This window comes from Vicia villosa, linkage group LG4 (assembly GCF_029867415.1).
Source record: "Vicia villosa cultivar HV-30 ecotype Madison, WI linkage group LG4, Vvil1.0, whole genome shotgun sequence".
NCBI lineage: Eukaryota > Viridiplantae > Streptophyta > Magnoliopsida > Fabales > Fabaceae > Vicia > Vicia villosa.
This window is the reverse complement of record NC_081183.1, coordinates 24,141,959-24,151,196: the sequence shown is the minus strand read 5'-3', so window position 1 is coordinate 24,151,196 and position 9,238 is coordinate 24,141,959.

Here is a 9,238-nt window from a genome sequence, read left to right as displayed (position 1 = left end):
ATACCCTGAGAGCACTAATAAGACCCTAAATTCTATTATAACAAATTTGATTTATTAGTAAAAATAATCATTTGTATTTGCTTAATTTATGTATGTATTATTTATTGCTAAAAAATGTATTGTCCCCACTCATTACTTCAATGGATTCATCCCTCCTAGAAATTTATTGTTTTGAATAACTTTGAATAGTTTATGAGATATTTAGATCCATATGTACCTTTTGTGGCTTATCACAAACGAATGGAAGGATGGGAGAAGGCATAACAAAACATGACTAGTATTTCATTGACTTTGTAACATTATGTCAATTTGTCATGTATTGAATATTTATGTACTATACCATAATTTACCTTCCAATATCCAAAACCATTTTACTTCTTGCAATACCCACCTCTCTTTTTTATTGTCTATTTTTCTCTTTCCTCTTTTTCATAACCATAAAAAAGAGAAGAAAATTAATACCATTATTGCATTTACTATAAAGTATTGATATTTCTACTTTTACCATAATTATAAAGTAAACAATATTGAATATAGAGTGATGACTTTAATATTAATTGCATGATATAGTTGAAAAATATACATTACCTCTTCCGTCTCAAGTTAGTTGATCTAGTTGATCAATTTGTATAATTTAAAAAAATGTATAAATAATAAAAAATATTATAAGCTTGATAAAGTAATAAACACATGTTGAAATCAACCCTTATTTAAATTTTTTACATCAATATTATCCTTGATACTCATTGGTTCAATACTCATGAGTTAGATATTGTCTTGAAGCCAAGTCGTTTTCAATTGTACGCCAATAATTGTGTCAACAATGAAAACATATGGCTGTAAATAATAATAATAATAATAATAGTAATAATAATAATAATAATAATAATAATAATAATAATAATAATAATAATAATAATAATAATAATAATAATAATAATAATAATAATTTAGGATTATGGGATTATAAGTGTTTTCTATAATTAAAAGTAGTTGTATAAGATTTAAAAAAAAATATTATACAAGAATATGTAAAGGAGACTTTTTGAATTTAATTATTGTAGTGTAGTTGAGAAATATTAAAATTTCTGTAGACAAAACAAAGCCTCCTTTATTTTAATTATAGCCATGTTGCAGAATATGTAGATATTGAACAAGATTTGTCTCCGCATGAAATATACATGTGCCAAATAAATATTTATTTATTTATTTATTTATTTGTATCAGATAGGTGCTTCAATTTTGTAATGATTTTTTTTTGTTGCGATAATGATAAGTATGCGCTTCATAAATAAATAAATAAATAAATAAATAAATAAATAAATAAATAATGGGTCATGCTAATGAGTGCCCCCGGAGCACTAGTTAAGCATTCCAAATAAAAAATTATTCTAGATCAATGCATTGAATAAACACAATATTCTTTAAAAAAGTTAAGTAGTTATGTTTTCAATGTGTTAAATACATATATTTTAGGTAAAAAAACTTATATTTTTAATATATTAAACAATATTCTACTTATCCTTTTAATCTCTTAACCAGTGTCTCTGGGTCATTTGTTAGCATTGCTCATAAATATTTTCATAAATAAATATGTGAGATCTAATTTTTCATCAAATTTTGTTTACAAATGTCTTGTTGGTCAAAAATAAAATCTCTTAATTTCATCTGTCCATAAATATAAAACTCTTTACTACAATTACAAAAAAATATAACCTAATTATAAACTAGTTGGTAAATATAATTAATTTATATTAAAATTGTTAAAAAGGATTTCAAAAAAAAATTAAAATAATTCTATATTTAAAGAGAAATATTTTTAAGAAACTATTTACATGAAAAGTAGTTAATTTATTGGACCCACCTATTGCATAAAAAAGCTCCATAGGCTTTTTAAAGTCAAAGCTGTTAATTTTAATACAAATCCCTCTCGTTTTCATGGGCAAAGTTACAAAATCATTCATATTCATCTACTCACTCATTCTCTTAAAAAATGGTATACTTTGCCAAACTATACTACTCCATCTTTGACAATCTCATACTTTCTCCTTCTATTCTAAATAATTAATTAAACCCAATTATTTAATTAATTTTAAATTGGAAGAATTCAAATTCAAATTTGAATGAAATAATTATTGATAAAAATGTTTACAGTGTGATTTGGATGATTTGGAGACAAAAATTCATCTATATATATATATATATATATATATATATATATATATATATATATATATATATATATATATATATATATATATATATATATTTTAAAAAAAATTCTAATTCGAAATGATCAAACTTGATGGAGTTTATTTTATGTTAACTTTTGGATATCTAATTTATAAATCATAATTTTTAATTACCAATAATATTGTAAAGACATATTAAAATAATATCTTTGAAGTAAATTATAAGATATAGTATATTATAGAATAAAATTTATCGATTACATTTTAACATATAAAATTATAAAAAAAATAAAAAATAAATTTCATTTAAAAATTAAATACCAACTAATAATAAATTAATTAATATAATATATCATACTAATATAAAAAAGACAAAAAAATTGCGACGATCCAAATGGTTTTAACAAAATAACAAAGTACATACAATAATATTTGATTTTGTGCAAATTTCAATTTTTTTTAGGATGATTCATGGTTTTAATTCGAATTAGTTTGAATTTGAACACAGTAACTAATTATTGATTAAACTTTACTTATTGATTTGGAGAAGAAATTATGAAAAAAAGTTGTATAGAATGTTGATATTCCCTCTTTAATTTGTGATGAGCCATAATCAAGTCATTAGAAACTTCCAACACATGGAAAAGGATGATGGACATTCTTAGATCTTTGAATACTTTCTTAGAACCTTAAGAATACACATTCAAAGTTAGAAAATATGAAGATGAGATTTACAAGAGTCTTGTAAATCTAAGTATTGACTATACCCACCATTTATCTTGAAGTTTCTAACTCTTATTCTTCACCTATAATATAGAAAGTGTGATATTTGGATCGAACTCTATTTTTGATAAGGGTAGCTTCTTAGTTTAATAGAATACTACATGTTGTAGTTGAAGTCTGTTCTAACATGCAGTAGTCGAAGATGTGACTATTATAGTTGAAGCTTGTTCTAACATGCAGTCATATAAGTTAGCTTGTTGTTTAAGTTAGTTTAGTGTGTAAGTTAGCTATTTATGTAATATGTGTTTGCGTGTTATCATCATATATAACATACACAGCTAGTAGTATATAAATAGGCTAATCTCTCAGGTTGTTGAGGGATGTTGAGGTTGGTTATTATTATTCTGTAATACTTGTAATTATAAACCCTAATGAGAAAGTAAAGAATAACAATTTTAACCAATCATATTTTTCTTCTTCTTCCCTCATCTCTTCCCTTTTGTTAATTGAACTATTTCTTGGTAAATCAAGAAACTCTATATTCCTCTCAGAATTACATCGTTATTGGTATTGTTTGTTACAATAAACTGGTGCAGTGAGCGTGGATCAAGATGTCATCAACAAAATATGATATTGAGAAATTCATCAAAGTGAATGATTTAGATTTATGGCACTTGAAGATGTAAGCTTTTCTGGTTTAGTAGGGTTTTTTAGAAGCATTTAAAAGATCGGAAAAATGGAAGTTGCCTTAACAGAGAAGGCGACGATGATCAAGAAAGCCCACAATGCCATCGTTTTGAGCCTTGGTTATAAGGGTCTCTTACAGGTCTCGAAGAATAAAACCACTGCATGTGTGTGGCTGAAACTTGAAGGATTATACATGACCAAATCCTTGGTAAATCGTCTCTACATGAAGCAAGCTTTGTATTCATTCAAGATGAGTAAAGACAAATTCTTGACAGAGCAGTTGGATATGTTCAATAAGCTGATTCTTGATATGGAGAATATTGATGTTACCATCTATGATGAAGATTAAGCATTGTTGTTGTTATATGCTTTACCCATATCTTATGCTCACTTCAAATAAACTCTCTTATATGGAAGAAAGTCACTGAACTTTGAAGAAGTTCAATCAGCCTTGTACTCAAAGGGCTTGAACGAAAGAAAGGAGCATAAGCCATCATTTGTTGGTGAAGGATTGTCTGTGAAAGGAAAACTCTCAAAGAAGGATGGTAGTTTTGAGAAGAAGAAGGGTAAAGATCAACACAAGTCGAATAGAGGTAATGCTTCCGCAATTAGGTGTTATCACTGTAAGAAAGAGGGTCACACAAGAAAGGTGTGCCATGAACGGAGGTAAGGATAATGGCAACACATCTATTGTGCAAGATAATTTTGAATCATCTGATGTTATGGTTTCAAGATGTGACTCTAGTAAGGAGTGAATTATGGATTTATAGTGTACTTGGCACATGACTCCAAACAAAAAAACTATTGACTGTTGTTTGGTATGTACCTGATCTTAAGATAAATATGATTTCTCTTGATGAATTTGACAAGAAAGGATACGTTTTCATATGAGAGAAAGGTATCATGAAAGTCATAAAGGGATTGGAATAAGTCTTGAGAAGCGTGAAGAAATAAGGCTTGTATACCCTTAAGGCTGAGGTTGTAAGTGGTTCAGTAAATTTTGCATCCACGAAACCTGTGTTGAAGACAGAACTATGGCACATGAGATTGGGCCATGTCAGTAAAAGGGATCTGGTCGAATTGGGGAAACAAAATTTGTATGGTGATGACAAGGTCGAAAAGCAATAATTTTGTGAACTCGTTTTATTTGGGAAATCTTACAGAGTGTAGTTTAACAAAGGCAAACAAAGAAAACATGGATCCCCTGATTACATTCATGTTGATCTTTGGGGACCTGCAAGGAATCCTTCACATTCAGGTGCAAGGTATTTACTATCAATAGTTGATGATTATTCACTAAATTTTTAATCTTTCAAAAGACTAAGGATGAAACTTTTAAAAATTTCAAATTTTCAAAGACTCAGATCAATTATCAAATTGGCAGAAAGGTCAAGAGGCTGAGAATAGACAATGACCTTGAGTTCTATAATGAATCTTTCAACAATTATTATGCTATGTTTGGTATTGCAAGGAAAAATAATACTACAGGTACTCCTCAGCAAAATGGCTTGGCTGTGAGGTTTAATAGAACAATCATGGAAAGGGTTAGATGCATGATGGTTATTGTTGAATTAAAGAAGTTGTTTTAAGCTGAGGCTGTTGTGACTACACCGTACCTGATTAATAGGTGTCCCTCCAATGCCTTGAGGATGAAGACACCTGAAGAAGTTTGGTTGGTTCATCCACCAGATCTCAACAAACTTAGAGTATTTGACTATGTAGCCTATGGTCACCTTAGGCAAGACAAGGTTGAATCTAGAGCTCTAAGATGCATGTTCATGGGGTATCATGATGGAGTAAAATCCTATAGGTTGTGGTGCCTAGTGTAACACCCTCCTAAAACCTCGCGGAATATCAATTAAAATTCAGAGTAAAACATAAAAAGGGTATTACAACTTCAAAATATTTAAAACATTAAGCCATGCCATGCCTTATGAGGAACTTCAAAACACATTATTCAGTAATTATGTTAACACAGCGGAATTTATCTCAAACTAAATAAATATGAAACATCGGGATTCACATCCAAATTCACCGATCCAAACAAACAAAATATTATTCCACATAAGAAATAATCCATCAATCAAATACTAAAATAGACGTTCCCCCAGTGTTACAAGACCAGAGCATGACACCGACACAACCGTACTAACGAAGTAACTCTACGAGTTATCCTCACCCAGCACAAGCCGCTAATCTTTAATCTGAAAAATAATCAACAGTAAGGGTGAGTATCATTCACATTTAACCAATGTTATAAGATATAAATAATAAAATATTCAATCACATATTATTCACCCAATTACAGTTATGATCAGATTCAGGCTATACTCACATACACCAAATACAACAATTGGCCAAACACACAATATTATAACATTGGACAACTTCCATTCATGTTATAATATATCAAACACCTAATGCAATGCAACTACATGCATTCAGATATCCAGGTTATCGAACATCGTCATACTTACCATATCTACATACAAATGCATCAATTCAGCAATATTGGCCATCGGCCCACAACTCATCATCACATCAATAATCAAGTTATATTAACAACAAATCCTTAATACATCATTCATATAAACACACCAAGGCATAACACTGGATTTCATCCAATCATGTTATGACCAATGCATATGATTCAACTGACACTATGCATGTGGTACCAAAATTCGTGAATCACATTCACAGGACTTCTCTCTATGATACTGCCCTTCAAGTCGCTCACACCCCACATGGCACACGACTAACCTCATCGCTCACACCCCCATGGGCACACGATGACTGCTTACTAATCTCCGCACAATGGGAATTAGCCACCAACGATCCACTCATCAACGGGATCCAATGCAAATGATTTATGAATGAATGCACACATATCACATACTTATATCATCACCGATGCGATGCTTAACATTGTCTCCTTTCGTCTCACCAATATTATCACAAACAAGTATGTACATGTCCAAGCATCATTCAATCATTCACATACGTTCACCACAATCAACATATTAATATTAACAGCATATTAATAATTCACAAATCATCAATCATCACCACAATCATACATTGTTACATTTATCATCATTGCACACAATGTAATAAATTGGCAAAGCAACCCAACAGTATAATCACGAAACATGCATCATCTACGACATGTTATATACCAACATCACTCAATGGATACCATAGTCCAATCACCAACACAAATAAAATTACATGTCATTTTCAAAACCACATAATAATTAAATTATCTAGTTCTAATTAATTTATTTTAATCATAAAGAGCATTTCATTAGCTTCATAACGCTTCGAACGACACCCAAAATGGACTTACGGATCAAAAGTTATGAGTTTTATAAAAACAAGTATTTTTCAAAAACGTACAGCGGTAACCGATTACCCAAACACCAGTAATCGGTTACTGAGACTCAAAAACTCAAATTTGCTGTTTTTACTATGGGTAATCGATTACCCACCCTACGGTAACCGATTACTTCGAGTCTTCAACCCAAAATCACCATTTTTACAGCACCTGCATCATTCCAAACCATACCAGAACGTACCATAACGTATTGCAACATCAAACAGCATCAACAAACACAATTTGGCATGTTTATAACTCATTTCAAACATCCAATTACTACCATACACAATTAATGCAAACAATTCAACAATTCTCCCAAACCTAACATCCTAAAATCTAACCATAACCCAATTGACACAAACAACATGCTCAATCTATCCTACTATCTATAATCTCATAATAGAAGTTAAACGGAAGAGTCCCCCCTTACCTGAAGGTTGATTCTTCAATCTTCCTCGCGTCGCACTTCCTCGCTTCTCTGCTCTTTTCACGTTCAGACTTCTCTTCTCTTTTGGTTCTATTCTCACAAATCATTCTTTTTTCCTATTTTATGAAAATAAGTTTATTATTGGCAATGGGCTTCACAATTGACACCCCCTTCTACTAAAAGCAACACTGGCCCATTAGCCTTATTTTCCATAATTCTCCAATAAATCCAATAAAATGCCAAATAATTCCAATAAATGATTTAATTTCAATTTAAATTAATTAAGGGAAAACATGGGGTGTTACAACTCTCCCCCACTAAAAGAGTTTTCGTCCTCGAAAACATACCTCAAGCAACCAGCTCGTATAAGAGTTTTTCATTTGACTCTCCAGCTCCCAATTAACATTGCCACTTGATGGTCCTCCCCAAGCTACTCTGGCCAATGCTATCTATTTACCACGCAATTACTTCAACTTCCTATTTTTGATCCTCAAAATTCATCTGATATAGCCAACAGAAAGCATGTCTCATGCATTCAAATTTCAACTCTTACGTCATATTTGTCCATCCAAAGATGTACCACTCGTTATACCTCCAAAATTTAACAACAATGGGACATTGAGGTACAACCCACACAATGCACCCAATGACTGAATAAGACATGAATGGTCACCCAACGCATAATCACAGTTATACACTATTCTTCATCGTACTACCTTAGAATTAAATGCATCCTCAAACTGAAAGAGAACTCTACCCACGTCAGGAAGATGTATAGCATTGCTCTAACCTCTCCATCTTAGAAAGTTATACAAACACACTAGGATCCCATCCTAGAAAGCGATATCACAACCTTATTTAAGACAAGGATCTTCCCACAATCCTATCCGCCCTTCTCAATACCCTACTACTTAATATCACTTTCATTAGGACATTAACTGATCTGCATCTGTGAACAAGGTTGTCATTCAACACTTATATAGATTTCCGCTGCACACGTTGTGCAAAATAATTCCTTACCCATAGCATGATCACACCTGATAAACACTGCAGTAATACATTCCATCTAACGAACGTGCCAACCTTAAACATACTTTTCCATATGAGCGATAACATAATACTAACACTTTTCACCAACTACTTTCTTCAAGAAAACTCAATAATCGTATTCCTCATATCATTAAATTTCAACCATCTGACTCCTTTCAAGTCAGACCAACAATCATCCAACACGTTACATTTCATTCCCGCTGCACTGCTCTGATTACTCATTACAATCATCATTACCAATTAGATTTTCGAGTTTTTACCCAATTCTGGCCCTCTTTACTCATTTGTTCAGGAAGCATTCTTTACCATCCATGGTACCAATCTGTAGCAACTTGCCCTAAGAATTATACTTTTAGAGTCGCCACCTATTCTGAAGGGCGAATAGGAAACCCTACGCAGTTTAGAGATCGGGGTAAGTTATTATAATCAGGTCGAGGGAAGGTGTTAGGCACCCTCAACCCTTTCCTATGGCTTTGAATCCAAGGGTCAAGTTTTATGGCTAAATTTATTAAGGTTTAATAGCTAAGGAAGTGAATAGGGCTAAAATTGAGATTTGAAAGTGAATTGAGGTTTTAGGGTGGGGGACTCGCCTTGGTTATCCAAGTGCCTACGTATCTCCTTATGGAGAATCAGAGTCAACGTAGTTCGGGCACAGGATTGTACGCCTTAGAATTTGATTATGAAGTGTATTTGAAGTTGTTTTGAAATGCGAATGTTCGAAGGTATTTTGAATTACCTTATCGTAGTTGTGAACATCGCAGTGTTTGAAAAAACTGTAGTATC